Source organism: Triturus cristatus, chromosome 6, assembly GCF_964204655.1.
Source record: "Triturus cristatus chromosome 6, aTriCri1.1, whole genome shotgun sequence".
Classification (NCBI taxonomy): domain Eukaryota; kingdom Metazoa; phylum Chordata; class Amphibia; order Caudata; family Salamandridae; genus Triturus; species Triturus cristatus.
Genome location: NC_140589.1, coordinates 212,478,570 through 212,498,146, shown reverse-complemented (window position 1 = coordinate 212,498,146; position 19,577 = coordinate 212,478,570). Strand labels below are relative to the sequence as shown.

At 43.4% G+C, this 19,577-nt stretch overlaps 1 protein-coding gene across 9 annotated transcripts in view; it reads right to left on the bottom strand.

The window, feature by feature from the left end:
* TDRD6 (tudor domain containing 6) overlaps nucleotides 1-19,577 on the bottom strand; it is a 2,207,410-nt gene that overhangs the window by 1,230,774 nt on the left and 957,059 nt on the right. The window lies entirely within an intron of this gene.

Here is a 19,577-nt window from a genome sequence, read left to right as displayed (position 1 = left end):
TGACGACGTTTTTGTTGTATGGGATGACGATCAAGAAAATGCAGAAATATTTGTGGGGGCTTTCAATGATAATGCCAACTTGAATTTCACATCATATATAAGTGGTAAATGTGTCGACTTCTTAGATACAACTGTATATGTGAAGGAGGGCAAACTAGAAACATAGCATAGAAAATCCGCCTCGGGGAATTCTACACTACATGCTAAAAGTGCACATCCCCAGCACTTAATAAAAAGTATTCCCTATGGGGAATTACTTAGAATAAAAAGGATTTGTAGTACAGAGGAGGAATTTGCTAAATGCTCACAAGCCTCAATAGCCTCAATTCAAACAGAGAGGATATAGTGACAAAATTCTCTTGGAAGCAAATGAAAAAGCCAAATATCGAAATAGGGAATCACTATTATCCAGGCAAGATCAGAGTATTAACATCGGTGAAACCTCCCCTAATAGTCATGCATGCAATTCAAATGAAAATGCATTACCAAGACTAATTACCACCTTCAGTAAACACCAGAGGCAAATAAGGGGGCTAGTGAATAAACACTGGCCTATCCTCCTCACTGATGGGGTGCTAGCACCTAAATTGCCCACCACTCCTGTGGAAAAGTGACAGTGATCGGTGTTAGCATTTAGCTGCATTGCGTTTCATTTAGTTTCCGGCAGCTATTTTGTCTGCCATGTGCTCACCACGTGCTGTTTCCTTCTTCACTGTTGTTTACCCTTGTGCTCTGTGTAAAGGACTGGCTATACTTAAACGCTGCTACTCTGCACATGCGCAGAGGAATCTAACTGTCCATACATCTGTTTTTAGTCTGTCAGGTTGTTTCTACCGGAGTCCGCAGCTGCTAGCTCCTCCTTTACTGTTGACTGTGCATTTCTGTATGACCATCTATGTATGTAATTCTCCTATGTGTGCTAGTACCGCCCTCTTTTGAGCCCCTGTGTGGGTATAAAAGACCCATGGTTGTTCTACTCCTTGTGCTACTTCCTACACTTCCGAAGGGTGTTGTGTGAATGTAGTTCCACCTCATGAGGTTTAATAAATCTTTCTTTAACCTTTCAGCTTCCCTGCCAACTTCTATTTACTTGTCTGAGGACTTGCGTGCAGAGAAGGGTGAACCCCTAGTACTGGTAGGCCTGGCTGAGGGCCACCTCTACAAACTGGCGCCCAACTAAGCGGGGCTCATCTGCGACTCGGATGCCCGAAGGAGTGGTCGAAACAGAGGATTGGAATCTCGCTGCGGACGATTGGTGCCCGAGGAGACCCACGTCTTAGCAACCACGGAGTTGTTTCCTCTCTTCCTGATCTGACCCTCCGGTGGTGCAGGTCCTCGACTGACATCTCTTCTGGTGTTCGCCGTGCACAGACCATTTGGTCAATTCAGAACTTGGCAGTTGGAATCTGGAGACCTATGCTCGGTAAGGTCATTTATGAGACAGTGAGGAAAGTGCGCCGACTGCAAAACGTGAGATATAAAGTGATATAAACGTGAGATACAACAGTGAGATATAAAGTGATATAACGGTGCGATATAAAGTGATATAACGGTGCGATATAAAGTGAGATATAAAACGTGATATAGAGCAATATAAAGTGATCCGTGATATAGTGAGATACAGTGATATGGAAATGAAATTTGGCCAATACATGAGAATATAAAGGAGATATATATATTGCAATTTATATCGGCAGGTAATACGGAGATTTTTCTCATTTGTGAATTATATGTAACGGCACATTTTGTGTTAAAGTGTCACTGCTATTTAGTGTTGTAAATCTTACAATACTCTTGGACATGCCTGTTTTAAGCACACTTCGTAGAATGTGTTGCTGCTGTAATGGTACCGACGTGAGTTTAGAGAAGAATCAGTTGGCTCCTCCCGAGGGGACGCCTAAAAGGGACATGGTATTTCTTCTATAATGTACAGCACGTTATGGAATAAATATACTAGTAAGGATCCTGAGTTGCGATGGCCTTTACATGGGTCATTTGATCTTAAAAAGATTAAGTATGTGGAACAATGCATGTTTAAACGTAAAAAGTAGACAAGACATGTTTGACTGTGTACGAATGTGGGAGAAAGAAGCGCGTGAGAAGGGAGCAAGCTTTGATAGAAAAAGAACAACGCAAAAGCATTCACGCAAAAGCACTGGAACTTAAAAATAAAGAAATAAAGGAGAGGGAGAATAGGGAGTTCCACTTGCAGGTAAATGGCCAATACTCTGTTCGGCGCCCCCTCTACCCCCTCCTTAATAAACCACAGGATGATTCAATTCTGTTGGATCGTCCTCCACCTCCATATCCTTTTCCTTCTGCTCCTACTGACTCTGATGTTGATCATCCTTCTACGGATCAGGATGAGTTAGGATCTGATTCTGCACGAGAGACTCGCTCTATGTTGACCACTGAGCGTGCGGCTGAACTTAGATCTGCTGCCCGTAATACTCTTTCTGCTCTCGAAATTTTACAGGATGTAGAAAGATGGCAAGACAGGGAACAAGTATATTTTGCGGAAGTATTTGCCATAGATGTAATTGAACTGTTTAGGAAACAATCCAAAGAGTTAGAGCGTGATGATATAGCAACGGATTGTAAGCAGTTGTGTGATGGTCTTTTTCTCTCCTCTCAGGTGGCTGACTTAATTAGACGTTTGGTTAAACTGCGTGCTCAGACACTCCGTTTGAGAGAAGAGCAAAAGGCAGCTGCTGCAACTGCACAAACACTTCAGACCACCATTGTGAGAAGTTGGCCTGATATATGATGTCACTAGTTCTAGTGTACACCTTATATCAGTCCAAACAACCCTTATGGTGATTGGTTGTAAAGTCAACCTTATAAACCAGCTATCCTAGTGGTAGCATGGACAAGAGCAGTCTTAGGCTAAACTCTGAATGGCATGTGAAGCCAGCTGTGATACCATATATAATCCCTTGAATACCAAATGAAAGGACACCACAACAGATATATATATAAAATAAAGTGTATTTATTCTAGTCAAACCCTCAGCACTCTTTATGAGATTCGAGGTAAGTACAACACAGTCTTATTTAAGCATACATTAAGTCACACAGGTAAGTAATACAGTTAGGCCCTAGGGGCCACGCAAACCATATACTAAGTAAGTGGTATAAGGACCACTGTCACGGAAATATGATAGGCCTAGGCCTAGGGAATCGCTGGGGCTACACTACACTAGCAACAGTTAGGAAGTGGGAGGCCCACGGGATTCAGGTGCAGAGTGGAAACACTCACGCGTAATGCGTAAAAGTCGATAGAAATGGAAGTTGTTAGAAATTAACAGTTTTAGGACACTTCTGGTATAGCTAGGAAGTCGAGACTCGGAAACTAGACCCTTGGATAGTCAATACCCTTGTGAGCACCGAAATGCTCAAGTTACCTAGCCCACGAGCTGCGGGTGCATAGGTGTGAACTTGCGTCGGGTTTCGTCGTTGACTCCTGAAGGAAAGTTGCTGACAGGCAGTCAGTGAAGAGTGTCCGGTGGATCCCAAGGAGAGGATCAAGAAGGAAGGAACCTGCAAGCAGAAGGGACAGAGTCTAGGTCACCAGCTAGGAGCCGGGAAGGAACCAGGAAGGAACCAGGCGATGTCGTGAAGATGCAGATGAAGAGGTGAAGCTTGTCGCAGCAGTCACGGGTACCAGGAGGCGTCAAGGACGATCAGGACCAGGAGGTGAGCTGTCCCACGAAGGCTCTTGCTGTCAGCGGCGTCGAAGTCGAGTCAGGACCCAACAAGCCTTGGCAAGCGGAACCCACGCAGGATGGAGGACTTGCTTCTGGCGCAGACCAGGAAGGCCTGGGGTGCTTCTCTTTCACAGAGGAGCGGGTGCCAGTCTGGAGGAGCCGGACCAGCAAGGTGAAAACAAAGGTTCGTCGTCGCAGAAGTCACTAGCCAACGGGCCAGCAACCGGACAACACATCGAGCAACTCAGGTGCAGAAGGGCCCCACGCAGAACACGTGAAGTGTGGGGAGCTGGTCTTCTTTGCAAATGGTGCTCGGGATGGGGGCTTCTCAATTCCCCAAGCACAGCCTCGAGGAAGCCTCAGAAGTCGAGCTAGTCAGTTACTAGCCACTTTTCCCAAGTCGCCGGTCCCTCGTCCCTCATCGCCTCCACGGGTCTCAGCTTTGCTGTAGATGTGGATCTGGGTCAGAGGTGTCTGGAAGTCTCGGCGCTGGTCAGTCTCTGCAGTCGTCCCTCGTAGGATCAGTCGCAAAGCAAGCAGCGGTCGCTGGATGGTGCCTGGTTGCCCAGGGTGGTCACTCCTTGGCCACAATGGAGATTTCTTCAGTCTTCTTCCTGAGGTCGAATGTCGAAGGTCCAGAGTTTCTGTTCAAATTGCAGATTCAGGTTAATCTAATTTAGCAGGGCTCAGCTACCTACTGATATACTGGGCTAGTGGGCTGGGCTACCTGCAAGGTCCCTCCTATGGGTGGGACCAGGAAGGGGAGTGCTTACACCCCCTTTCCTTTGTCCAGTTTCGCGCCAGAGCTGGGGCTGGAGTGCCCCAGCGCCGGTTTGAACTGGACTATGCATGGGACACCTTGTGTGCCCCAGGCAGTGTCTAGTTTCTTTCATCCCTCCCTGCCCCAATACACTAACTCCTGTCTGGGGTGGTGCTCGCATCTCCCAAAGCAGGAAACCTATTGTCCAAGCCTCCCTCGCTGGAAGGACTCCCAGCAGCAGGAGGTCAGACTTGTGTCGTGGCAGCAGCATCCATTTTGTGATGCTGGGGCTCTGGTTAACTTTAACTGGGTAAGTAGGTTACAACATGTCTTTTCCCTCTAGAAGGGAGGGATAATATCCTCATCCCCAGAAATGGGATGGGGGTATTATTCCAAAGTGTTAGACACCTTACACGACATGTTTTGATAAAGCCAAACCATAGTTACCATAACCGTTTAAGATTATAAGGCACTTTAAGAGTATATGGTAGGCTATATAATAGGCCAGCTATAAGGACATGGTTCCGAAAGCTGCAGACAGTCTCAACTCATGCTAGAGCACCATCTCACATGTTACCAAGCACTCTGCCTCCAGGATTGTTAAGGCCTGCCATAGGAGTGGCTGATAGGTACACATGTGTCTATATATAAGGTAGGTATAGGAATACTATACCTAAGCAAGGGGTGATTACACGACCTTGCCCCAGCTGAGTGATCAGCCAGTTGTGTCATAATGGAGGGCCAGGCCAGGGATGGCACAATACATGCTGCAGCCCCTGGTAGGCCTAGGGTACACCTATGCCCTGGGTACCTAAGGTACACTGTACAGGGTCCAATAAGGTGACCCTAACCAATTGGGTTATGCACCTAAAGTACATAGTATAAATTTAGAGAGAGAACAGCTGGGCTGTGGGTCTGATTGGCAGGCCGAAAACCAGTGAAGCAAAAGCAAAAAGTGGGGGTGAACATAGAAAGCAGACCCTACTCTCCTACAACCATGATGCAGTCTGACGCTTCAAGGACAGATAAGAATGTTGTAGTTCATGCGAAACCCATGAGGCAAGCCGCTCCTTTGTATGTTCCTCCTAAGGGTGCGGGGACAAGTGATGAAAGATTCCACTGATGCGAAGGGTTTATACTGCATGGAGTCGAGCAGATGTCATGGCTCTTAAAGCTGCTTTGCCCGATCCGCGCAAAAATCCAGCTGCTTTTTATGAGGAAGTTGAAGGAGCTATTAGTTCTTGTATCATGACCTTAGCTGATATTGACATGTTTTTGGGCTTATTTTACCCCCTGATATGTGGAGAACTATTCGTAGAGTCTATGACCACGCAACTCTTGGGGATGTTTGGAAGGAGCTAGAATGGATTGATGCAGAAAGGGAACCTGCTCAGACACCACACAAACTGATTTTAGATCTTCCAAAAGCCATCGTAGTTAAATTGAAAACCCTCATTCCTCCTAAAAAGCTAGATTGGACCGTTTCAGCATCCTGTAAACAAAAGGCAGACTAATCGGTCTCCAATTTCTTTACACGTTTTGAGGAGGCATTCCATGACTTTAGTGGCCAGTCATTGACAGATGACACGGGCAGGCATCTTTGTTGACCAATTTGTCGCGAACTTGTTGCAAGGAATAGCTAGTCACCTAAAGGCTATGGCTCAGTATTATGAACGGCAGCAATTAGAAACTAAGGCTAATGAGGATAAGACAAACAAGGAGCTGAAAACAAAGGTTATGATTGCTCAGATTTATGGTCCCTCTTATGATAATAGTGGTCGAGGCGGCCGTGCAATGTACCGCCCTGGTGTACCCCCTCCCCCCCCCCAGTTACTTTTTCTGCTGATCAGTGCGCTCATTGCAGGGATATTGGGCATTGGGCTTATGAGTGTCCTCCTCGGCGTCCTTTACAGTATCAGCGTGGTCGGGGACTAATGAGAGGCCGCCCAGGGACCCCAGGACGTAGGGGAGGTATGGATGATCGTGCTAGATTTGACGCTGGTGGGCGTCCGACTCCTTCAAATAGGTTTGATAGGCGTAATCAATATCAAATATCTGACTATTTGAATCCGGATTTGCAGGGCTCCGCTTATGCATAGGACTGCCTAGGATGGGGTAAGGAATCAGTTGAAGTCACAGTAGATCAGAAGGGTCCCTATGTCCACGCAAATGTCTTGGGTTCTACGGATCGGTTTCTGGTTGATACTGGAGCTACTCGTAGCACCTTGTCTAAACAATTGGTTCCAAGGGCTCCCCTGTCGAGCTTGACCATTATATCGATAGGTTTCAATGGGACACCTTCCCTTAGCCCACTGTCACAACCACTCGCATTCCATGTTGATAAATTCACTGCTCCATGTCCATATCTGCTTTCCCCTAACACACCGGACAATATTGTGGGTCTTGATGTGCTAAAGTATTTTAGGGCTACGATACGTTGTTCCCCAGAAGGTGCGAGTGTTATTTTGAATGATAACTATCCAGTGATTGAGAAAACCGGTCTTATTAGAGAGGATATTGCACTGGCTTCACTCCTTAGTACTTTGTGGGCCACTTCGGACACTGATGTAGGGCAAATGGTTATTCCACCAGTGCATATTAGTGTCAAGGAGGGTGCTTTGTTGCCACGATTGCCTCAATACAAAATTTCTCGAGAAGGTGAAGAAGCACTTGTACGCATTGTTCATGATCGGATTGAAGTAGGAGTTGTGTAAGAAGTCCCTTACAATGTTTGCAATAGTCCTATTCTACCTATCTTGAAGAAAGACACTGATACTAAGATTTACAGGTTCATCATTGATTTACGAGAGGTTAACAAGATTGTAGTACCACAGTACCCGGTGGTTTCTGATATTACGACACTCCTTACCATGGTTCCTCCAACAGCGACCACCTTTTCTGTGGTTGATTTAAAGAACGCTTTCTTTTCAATTCCTATTCATCGCGACAGCTGATATTTGTTCGGTTTCACTTTGCATAATCGATCGTACAGATTCTGTAGAGTTCCCCAGGGATACACAGAAAGTCCTAGTATTTACAGCCAAGCATTGAAAAGACAGCTTGATTCTTTCCCCTTGCCCACTGGAATGGCTCTCATAAAATGTCGATGACATCTTGTTGGCAGCTGATATGCCTAAACAGTGTGAAGAAGGTACACTGTTTTTGCTTTCATTTCTTGCATCACACCATCATAAAGTATCACGAAAGAAATTGCAGTATTGTAGACCGAAGGTGACTTATCTAGGTCACCTTCTGTCTAAGGAGGGACGTGCACTCACAACAGATCGCATTCAAGCTATTTTAGACACACCAGTGCCCCGTACTCAGAAAGATGTCCGTGAATTCATTGGTCTTACTTCTTTTTGTAGGCAATGGATATTAGGGTTTTCACATATTGTTAACCCCTGTTGGCTCTTTTGACTAAAGATACTCCAATGCCCCTTCCATGGACGACTGAATGCCGGAATGCTTTCCAACAATTGCAACAAGCCCTTTGTTCTGCACCAGTATTAGGCACTCCGGATTACACCAAGGCTTTTACACTCTATGTACACGAAAGAGATGGTTGCGCACTTTCAGTGTTAGTACAGACACACGGTGATAAGCAGCGTCCTTGTGCATATTTTTCAGATGTTCTCGATCCAGTTGCCCGTGCATTGCCTGGGTGATTCCGCTTTGTTGCAGCGGCAGCTGTGTCTATACGTCAGAGTGAAGGGATAGTTTTGACACAGACTATTGGTGTTCGTACCCCATGCAGTTGACGCCCTTCTAAACCAAACCAAAACGCAGCACTTCACTAGTGCTCGATTGACAGAATATGAATTAACACACTTGGCCCCTCATATCACTTTAAAAAGGTGTTCAACCTTGAATCCAGCTACTTTGTTGCCTTACCCAGTGACTCAGTGTCAGCTACAGGAGTCTCATGATTGTATATTCCTTAGTGAGGAACAGACAAAGGGTCGTGTCGATTTGCAAGACACGCCCCTTTCAAATGTTGATGGAGAACTATGGGTTGATGGGTCCTGTTTGAAGTTACCAGATGGTACAACGTCAGCTGCATATGCAATTACAACACTTCAGACGTTAGTTGAGACAGCTCGTACTCCACAGAAGTCAGCTCAGGCAGCTGAGCTAATAGCTTTGACACGAGCATGTGAACTTAGTACTGACTTGTCTGAACATTTATACAGATAGGCGCTATGCTTTCGGAGTGGCTCATGATTTTGGGCTACTCTGGAAGGAGGGGGGCTTTCTTACATCCCACGGGATGCAAATAATGCATGGAGAATTAGTACATAACCTCTTGACTGCTTTAACATACCCGAAGAGAATAGTAATGTTAAATGTAGCACACACAGAAAAGTAACTGATAAGATAGGACATGGCGATGCTTTTGCAGACCACACAGCCCGTGAAACTGCCATGCAGCGAAGCACCACGTCTATATACGTAGTGAAGTCACAGGCTGAACGCTGGCATGATACCAGACAGGAAGTGCTAGATATGCAGAGATCTGCTTCTGCAGAAGAAATTGAGCAATGGTCTAAGGAGGGAACATTGGACGATGAAGGTTGTTGGAGGAATAAGGAGAGAGCAAGTGGAGATTGCCCACAGCCTATCTATAACCTATGATTCATATGGCACATGGGCCGGCACATGTTGGAGCCTCCTCGATAACTAAATTGCTCACGCAAGTTTGGAAGCATCCAGAAAATGCCAGCACAGCTAAAAAGATGGTGAAGTCTTGTCTGATTTGTCTTCAGCATAATCCTGGTAAAGGGACACAAACTCCTACAGGAGGGTTTGCTACACCAACCGCACCTTTTGAAGTTTTGCAAATTGATTACATCCAGCTTGAGCGCAGTAACAACTTAAAGTAAGTTTTGGTAGTGGTATGTGCCTTCAGTAAATGGATAGAGACATACCCTACGAAGGACAATACAGCTCTCACTACAGCAAAGGTACTTTTGAATGAATTCTTCCCTAGATTTGGTGCTTGTAAACTTTTGTGGAGTGATAACGGACCCCATTTTATTGGGCAAGTTGTCGAGTATGTCCTGAAGGTATTAGGGATCAAGCAGAAATTTCATGTGGCTTTCCATCCACAATCAGCAGGGCTAGTGGAAAGGTAGAACGCCACACTTAAATTGAAACTGGCTAAAATACAGGCTTCCACGTCTTTGAAACGGCCTGATGCACTACCCTTAGCACTGTTGTTCATTAGATCAGTGCCACATTCGCGATCTGGTCTTACACCATATGAGGTGGTATTCGGAAGGCCTATGAACATTTGGGGAATTCCTAAACCACGTCCCATACATGATGTACCTTTGTACTGATGAGGGACTACCCATCTCAATTGACTGACAGTTTGATTTCTATTCATCAACAGGTTCGAGAAGCTCTTCCTGATAGGTCTGCAGGTGAAGGCCATGGACTTCAGCCTGGAGACCAGGTGATGATCCGATCATTCCAGAGGTCGAGAAGCTTGGAGCAGAGGTGGCGCGGCCCGGAGCAGGTGCTCCTTTCGACGAGAACTGCGCTTCGACTGACGAACAGGAGGAACTGGGTGCACTCCACCCACTGCAAGAAAGTGCCATCTACCTTGGTGGATCCTGCTGCCTTGATCAACCATCGGGACATCCTGGATACAGAGAGAGGCCAAGCCATATCACCTGACTAACCTGAGGAAGTCTTCTTGGACCACACGATCCCTGGTGTATCCAGATACCAACTGAGACCCCGGAAAGAACCTTCATTGTTGAAAAAGACTGGTTGAGCTACCGTCCTGGGTTTGTGAAAGGGAGCTGACGTGAGAGGGGGGGGGGGGGGGGGACAATCCTACATAGTGACACCCGTCTTGACCCTCAGTGAAGAAATCAACGGCAGCCCAGGACTTTAGAGCTCCAACGATTATTTCAGCGACAGTGATTATGCCTGTGGAGAAATCAATTGCTGTGAGGATGTGTAATAAGAAAGCAATATGCTTTGCAGGATTTGTTGTCACTGTGGTTGCTATGGCAGGGATAACTTGGGTTGCAGAGGAAGTGGCTCCTGCTCGACAACTGTTGATTGCCACTACTTCAGTACCAGCTGAACACCATTATTTTACTCTCCCATATCATTAGCAGAAGAATAGACAATCTTATCTGAACACGTTCATCCAGATGTTACACCACACCCACAATGCTACAAACACTACTGAACCCCTTTCATTCCTCTTCCCTTCTCCCATAATGGTTCTTGTCAAGCCTGGTTTGCCCTTCTAATCTCTTCTTAAAATGCTAACATTACTAGTATGGCTGTAGGAAGAATAAATTATCATCTCAAAGTGTATTACCCAGATGAAGATGGCAATCCACAAGCTAAAGGAACTAAATGGGAGTGGGAGGAGTAGCGACCCGGATATGTTTCTCCGCCTTGTGTTTTCCCAAATATGCGAACTACCAAGGGTAATGGACCATTTGTAATATCCGTTACTAGAGCCCGAGCAGACTTGTGTATAAGCAGTGTTGGGAGAATCCCGGTAGGAAGAAGTGAATGTACTCTGGTTTTGACTATTGAAGGTGTCAATAGTAGTTTCATGTCCTCACATAACACCTACTTTGTCTGCGGTAACAAGGGATACTACCATCTACCTGTTGGATGGTCCGGAGTATGCTACATGTCTTTTGTTACCTCCTGTGTTTTTGGCACCAGAGTCATATTACAAAGACTATCGACTGTTTAATGATCTCTACGAACAGATATAAGAGGACAATAAGCAATGAGGAGGTGGACCAAACTGATACTGCATTACAGCAATACGTCGATTTCAATTTGGGACTATTCTTTGTCGGTGCTGCTCTAAACAGCAGGAAAATCAGACGGTTACTCGTGTTGTGGAAGCTGTTACCAACCAGACAGCCATGGCACTTGGGAACATTACAGAGAAACTACAAATTGCAAGGATTGTGGCGCTTCAAAATCGTATCATCCTCTATGTAATCTTGGCTGATCGAGGTGGTGCATGTCGCATCATCGGAAGTAGTTGTGTTTCCATCTAAAACTGAAGGAGAATGATCTGGAATGTAATCTCCAAACTACACAAAATTGCTGCGGAAATCCATCCAGATACTGGCGCATGGACTTTCGCCAGTTGGTTCCGGACGCTACTTGGGGCTGGAAGTTAACTGGCCTGTGTGTAATATTTATAATTTTATTGACATGCTGCTTGTGTATACAATGTGGTCCAATGCTTTGCTCCACCTGTATTACTGCCTGTATACCCGCTAAACGTAATGTTGCACAAATGAATGCCCAGAAAATATTAGAGAAGGAAATTAGTAATATGATGCAAATTGATGTACAAGATGTATACAAGGACTATCCTAGATCATAAATGTCTTCAGCTAATGCTAAAAGGGTCGTCTGTGAAAAATTGACAGCGATCGGTGTTAGCATTTAGCTGAAGCCATCTTGTTTCCGGCAGCCATTTTGTCTGCCATGTGCTCACCACGTGCTGTTTCCTTCTTCACTGTTGTTTACCCTTGTGCTATGTTTAAAGGACTGGCCATATTTAGACTCTGCTACTCTGCACATGCGCAGAGGAATCTGTAACTGTCCATACATCTGTTTTTAGTCTGTAACTGTCAGGTTGTTTCTACCGGAGTCAGCAACTGTTGACTGTGCATTTCTGTATGACCATCTATGTATGTAATTCTCCTGTGTGCGCTTGTACCGCCCTCTTTTGAGCCCGTATGGGTATAAAAATCCCATGGTTGTTCTATTCCTTGTGCTACTTCCAACACTACTGAAGGGTGTTCTGTGAATGTAGTTCCACCTCATGAGGCTTAATAAATCTTTCCTTTAACCTTTCAGCTTCCGTGTCAACTTCTATTTACTTGTCTGAGGACTTGCGTGCAGAGAAGGGCGAACCCCTAGCACTGGTAGACCTGGCTGAGGCCCACTTCTACACTCCTACTTTAACTTTCGACAAGCCAAATCCATGAGGATGGAATTGGTGAAAAATAACCCAGAGATCATTCCCAGTACTACCTGGCTCAAACCGAAACAGGGTTTTTTCAAATGCTCGTCATGCCGGGCCTGCAAGTTTGGAGAAAATAAAACCCACTACACAGTACCTTTCAGTCCCAAAGAGACCTATTATGGGGCATTTCACATGCGGCACGGAATATGCAGTATACATGCTATGCATATGTGGTCTTAACTACATAGGGAGCACAAAATTGCAGGTGCACGTACATATTTTACAGCACCTGCGTGCCATAGTTAACAATCATTCCAACTACCCGGTAAATCACCACTCTAAAGCTCTGCATGAAAACAATCTCAACTGTTTCAATTACTTTGTGATAGATGCCGTCCCAGCATTACGCTGAGGAGGAAATAGAGAGCGTAAATTGAGGCAATTGGAGACACGTATGATTATTGAGTTTGATAGTAAGGCCCCTTCCGGATTGAATACTACTGAGAACCTTCATTATTTCCTATAAGGAGTTCTCCACTGATGTCAAGTACATTTAATACAATTTAGGTAATGTACCAAACATGTGATTATATGAGAGAATTTGCTTGAAGACTATAGGTTACTGCGTATATAAATATGAATCTCAGCCTTGCATATATGTTTTTTTTTTACCATCCACGTACTATTGGTTTTAAAATAATGAAGAAATACCCCAGAAAAAGATTTTTTTAAGACGTGATGTTTTTCAAATTATTTATAACTGCAGCTTTTTCAGTACTGTATTAATTGAATTAGCACTTAGAGCTTTATTCTTACACGGTTTGCACAGGGCATATCTTTGCACAGGTTTAACAGTACTGTATTGCGAAATTTGCACTAGGTTGGTAAATTATGTGGTTTCAGCCATGTCTTCGTGGTTTCAATGCATATCAATATGGTTCTAAGGCAGACAATATATATTATATAATAAGCTACCTGTATGAGATGAATTCTTATTTATGTATCGAAAGTAGGGTTACATAGCGGTGTTAAGAGATTTAATTTTCAACTATTGCATCAATGTGATGTGAAACTTTAATTACAGGTGTTCTTAAATGTGGCATTTAAGCACAGTAGTGGGTCAACATAAAAAAATAAATGACTACAAGGAAAATGACAACCTGTAAAGCTCATGAGTCTGATATGAGAACTATTATTGATATGCGCTGCATACAAGAGTTGGTACCGATGTAGCACCAATGCATTGATGCTATAGGTTTTTATGAATTTAAAAGTTCAATATGGTATGCTTTTAATATGTATTCATACGAATTCTATTTTTAATTATGTGTTTTATTAACTTTTTAATAGCCGGGCGGCATTAAAAATGTTTACTGAGAATATGCAATCATTGCCCTGGAACCACATACATTGTACACTGAAAATAGACCGACAGTCTTTTCTTTATGTCTGGTGGCTGACACGTTGTTGCTCCTTTTTGACCTCTATTACAGAACGCTCCCATCGATTGCGAGTGAGCTTATTTTTGGATCTAAATTTGGAAGATACATGTGAGTGTATCTATGTTTTGTATGAGTAGGGATATAAGGTTTCTAATTGGGCACATATATACAGCACGCCAGGATGGTGGCTATATAAGAGATTTTATTGGAAGTTTTGTCTGCACTTTATTAATGCCTGTTCACACTAGGGTTAGGGTTGTTATTAGATATTCCCAGGCACCTTGCGTTGCATGACTAATATTTATCCCTTTCTTCTCTTTATAAATCATGTTGGCACACAGGGTGTCATCTGTTCTTTTGTTGGCTACTGGGCTTGTGCGCACGACTTGGGAACCACCCTTAGTTCCATATCTTTGTAAATATTTTAATGGTAAACCCCCCTCATATATATATATATATACATTTTTTTAGTTGCCATTTAACCCCTGTCCTGAAGAGGCCTGAAGTTCACTGTGGCTGAAACGTGGTCACGTCGACAGATATTGAATGGAGGAGTCACTTGAGTTTCAGTGATTTACAGACTGCCGCTGGGACACATCTAACAAAGTTCGGGTTATATTTGCCCACATTGCTTGTGTTCCCCATTATTCAGTTTGACTACCTCCGAGTGGTCCGCCTGATACCTCTTAAGGGGACACTCTCATAAAAATGTTTTTGTTTGGGTTAATTGTTTGTTGTTATATATTGTATTGATGGTATGTGATATATGTGTCTGTATCTTTCTTTGTATAAACGCCTGTTTCCTTGTGATATACTGTAAATGATGCCAGATGTATGCTATTATTATTTAATAATTTTGAAAGGGTAATTAAATGTGCTCTCTCTATGAATAATTGTACGTATTTTTTCCGTGATACTCCCTTTTCTATATATATATATTGTCCCTTATACCCAGGTATCATAGGGTGATTTGGGTATAGCCCTGTTGTTTTTGACCAGTTTAGTTACACTTTGTTAAGTGTGAGGTTCGTTTCAAATTATAACACATTGGATGTGGATAATAAGTTATACACTTGCTTTCACAGGTACGACGTTTTGCAATTGAGAGACAGATTTTCTTTCTTCTTTGTTAAAATTGTTATATGTCACTTTTTTTGTTAGTGAATGTTGATGTATGATTTGCGCTGTGTTTTAGCCATTATTGTTGAGGATGTCCGAGCCCTATATGGTGAGTTATTCAGAGGAGGACATTAACAAATTGAAGCAGATACCATCACTTTTGGGAGTAGATACTGCTGGATTAACCAACCTGAGTTCAGACAAAGGTGAACGGTTGATCCAACTTAGAAAAAAGAACACTAGGACGCAACTACATGCACAAGTATTACTGGAATATCTAAAATCCAACACCATACCTGCAGGCTTGCAGGTCAAAAATATTCCTGTGATTTTCATAAACGACAAAACTTACTTGGTTGATTTTAGTGGGGTAGGAACTAAGTGTTCCCGGGATTGGATTGTGTTATCTATCCAAACTGCTTTAAGGATTAGTGAAGAGGAACTTAAGGAAATTAAGAGATTAGAAGAAGAAATTGGAGACGATACAACCATAACAGATGCAAAATCACTGTTAGAAACCATCGAAAAAACATTGGCGGATTTCAAAACCCACACAGTTAATTTGAAAACATCTAAAGTAGTGAAAGACATCAAGAACTACAAACTAGAGTGGGTGTATCCGTATCTAAAAGAGGATTTCTTCAAAAACAATAATCCAAGTAACCTTAATTTACAATATAGAGGCAGATCCCGTACCAAATTTGTAACCTTCTCCACTTCCTCATCTGACTCTGAATCAGGAGAAGGTACCTCCGCCCAAACCTACCCTACGTACCAGCCCTATTATCAATATCCTCAGTCTTACCAACACCCACCCCCTTTTTTAGACAGAGGCAGGCCCAGGGGCCGCGGGTTTCGAAGAGGATGGGGCACTCCGATGCCACAGAATCAAGAGCAGGGATTCTTCAGGACACGTCAGAGAGTGTACAGACGATGAATCACAATGAGAGTCACAATAATACGAGCCTGGAGTTAATGCCTATATATAATTTGTCTCAACACCCTTTGTCTGATGTAGAAACTGCAGTTCTCCGTAAAGGGTTGTCGTTTGTACCTACAGTTATGCAAGATCCTGTAGATACCAAAACTGAAGTATTACATTTCCTCAGGAAAATCAGATTGAAAATCTTTTTTGCAGAATATAATGAGAGCAATGAAAGAAACTTTAGTGGCCTCAAAAAGAAGTCCACGTTTTGTCCACAACGCTTAGCCATGCCTGAAGAAATTTTGTTCTTTGAAGATCAAACTTTACGCGAAATAGATCTGTTGAACGCTAAACAAATTGCGTTCAGATCTAACTTTAATAAACAAGAACAACTGGCACTACAAGAACTAGCTAGTAATCCCCTTACGGTTATTAAGCCAGCGGATAAGGGCGGAGGAATAGTTCTTTGGGATGCAAAAAACTATGATGAGGAAATTAATAAGCAGTTAAGTAACAGAGAGCACTATCGACCGATAAATGACAACCCTACAGCTAGATTAAAAGCCCAAATCTTACACTTAACTACAGAAGCTATGGAAGCAGGATATTTATGTCAAAAGGAATACGAGTTCCTAAATATCACCGAACAGAAAATACCAAATATATATGTATTACCAAAAATACATAAAGATGCTTCCAAACCCCCAGGTAGACCCATTATTGCCGCTTGTGGTTCAATTTTGGAACCACTAGCAAAATACATTGATGTGTTTCTTAAGCCATTTGTCCCGTTAACGAAAGCCTACGTGAGAGATACAATGGACCTCATCTCTAAAGTGGAGCTCTCGGAGTTCGATGGAGACCAACAGTTGTTGGTCTCCTTGGACATCGAGAGTCTCTACACGAATATACCACAAGATGAAGCACTTCTGGTGATGAGACATGTACTGGACACTAGACAGAGACCCCACCAAGTTCCTTCAGAATTCCTTCTTGAATTGGCCACTATCTGTTTGAAAAACAATTTCTTTGCCTTTAAATCCGATTTGTTTTTGCAAGTTAAAGGTGTAGGGATGGGATGTTGTTTTGCCCCCGAAATCGCTAATCTGGTGATGGATTTCTTTGAAAATAGGTACATCTTCAATGAGGAGACTCCATTCAGGGAGCATATCCACGAGTGGGTACGCTTCATTGACGATGTATTTATGGTATGGAAGGGCACACATGAAGAACTAGAACTATTCCACATATGGCTCAATAACCGTACTCCTGACCTCAAATTTACCAAAAATGTGAGCAATACACGCATTAACTTTCTGGATGTATGGATTATTGCTAGAAACGGCAAGTTGGAAGTGGATTTATTCACTAAGCCGACTGATAGAAATACTTTATTAGACTATTCATCCGGACACCCGCGTAACCTCAGGGACAACCTGCCTTACGGGCAGTTCCTGAGGGTACGACGGAACTGTACAGAAAAACACGACTACTTCAGGAATGCAAAAAATCTACAAGAAAAATTGGTAAATAGAGGTTACCCCAAGCGATTGGTAAAGGGAGCACTTAAACGGGCGTGGTACACACCCCGGGAAAATCTCCTTACACCTAAAACTAAAAAGGACACAGAACAATTGGTATGTGTATTGACCTTCAGCCCGAAAGCCAACAAAGTCAAACAGATTATCTTGAGGAACTTGAGATTACTGGACCATCTAAATATTCCCAAGCCACTGTTCGCCTTCAGGCGTGGTAGGAACTTGAGAAACCAGCTTGTTAAAGCTTCTAGGCAAGCACCTATGCCCACAGATACTAGAGGTCTACTGGGGTTACCTAAAATTGTAGGACACTTCAAGTGTAACAATTGTGCTGTATGTGTACATACCAAGGATTCTAAAACAGTCACGATTCATGGTAAAATACATAGACAGCTGATGTTTTCAAATTGCAATACGAAAAATGTCGTATATTGCGTAACATGTCCGTGTGGGTGTTCTTATATAGGACAGACCACACAAGCAGTCAAAATGCGGATTATCCAACATAAATCCCGCATTCGGTGCAAGACCTTGGGGGCTCCCATGGTCCAACACTTTTTGGAAAAAGAACATGGTGAAAACGAGCTGGAGTGGACTGTCCTTGCAATAGTGAAGGCTACTACTAAAATACTACTACAGAAAAAACTTAATACTCTAGAAGCACGTCTTATTGAAAGATTTCAGACCTCTAGTAGTAGGGGGCTCAATGACCGCGATGAGGTTTGGTCGTTGATTGGAAATTAATCCTGCATAGATTTGATTTCCCCTAGGCAATTTCTGACTGGATTTGCTATATAATTGTCTAAGGGGGCTCCTGCTTTCGTAAGGTTCTGTATGCAATTTTATTCTTGGCCAAGACTATAAACTGACCGTTATATGACCTTGATGTACCAGATGGATGAGCCACCTGTAGGGCGCTTCTCCTCTCAGTTGTGGCTATGTACTTAGATTCTCTGTAAGTATATTTGTTTAGTGTAACTGTATATATTATACAGATCCTTTGTATATTATTGAGTGGTGGGGTCTCCCTGGTGTGTTAACCATGTTGTGCTCACAATGCCCACTCTAAATTTTCTTTTCTCTGTTCGAGGGACCGAGTTAGTAGCTGTAATGAGTGTATCTGAGAATTCTTTTTGCTATGGTGTTGTTATTTCAATATATCTTCATTGAATGGTTCTGTATATACTGTTGCCCCGTGTTTGTCTCCTACTTATGGAACTCGAAGACTCGAGATTTCTATGAGCCTGAGATTCCTTTCGCTATGGTGTCGTTATTTTAAATATTAGTTTAAATATACTTCCACTGAATGTTCCTGTATATATTGTTGCCCTATGTTGAATATAATCAGAGGAGTTTGTCTTCAACTCATGGAACTCGAAGACCCGAGATCGCTATGAGCCTTAGATGCCTTGTAGTCCCCTTTCTATATCCTTGTCTTCGTTGGCAGCGGGAGGGACCCATGTATAGCGCGAGTATTTAGTTCCGGGTTGGACGCGTCTGGCTCCGTTACTTCGGAACCCGCGTGTGTTTGGATTGGCGTGCCTTTGAGAATTCGAGTTAAAAAACTGCCCGTGTTTGACCTAGTAAGTGCCTCCCCCTCTCCCCAGACAGACCGCCTTAGAGAGGCTTGGTAAAAACGGAGCACACGTAATAGTTGTCTCCATTCTTATTTTAGAATCTGTTGGTGAAACGGTGCTTTGATCATTGTCGAAGGCAAAGTGGTGAAGCGCGATTCAGTCGGTGAAACGGTGTCCCGATCACTGCCGTAGGCAAAATCTTGAAGCGCAATTAAGTCTCTACTAGGTAGGTGCATTTTGATGTTTGTGACGATAGTATGCCCTGTGGACATTATACCTCCTCCCTAGCAGCCCTGCTGACACGTTGTTGCTCCTTTTTGACCTCTATTACAGAACGCTCCCATCGATTGCGAGTGAGCTTATTTTTGGATCTAAATTTGGAAGATACATGTGAGTGTATCTATGTTTTGTATGAGTAGGGATATAAGGTTTCTAATTGGGCACATATATACAGCACGCCAGGATGGTGGCTATATAAGAGATTTTATTGGAAGTTTTGTCTGCACTTTATTAATGCCTGTTCACACTAGGGTTAGGG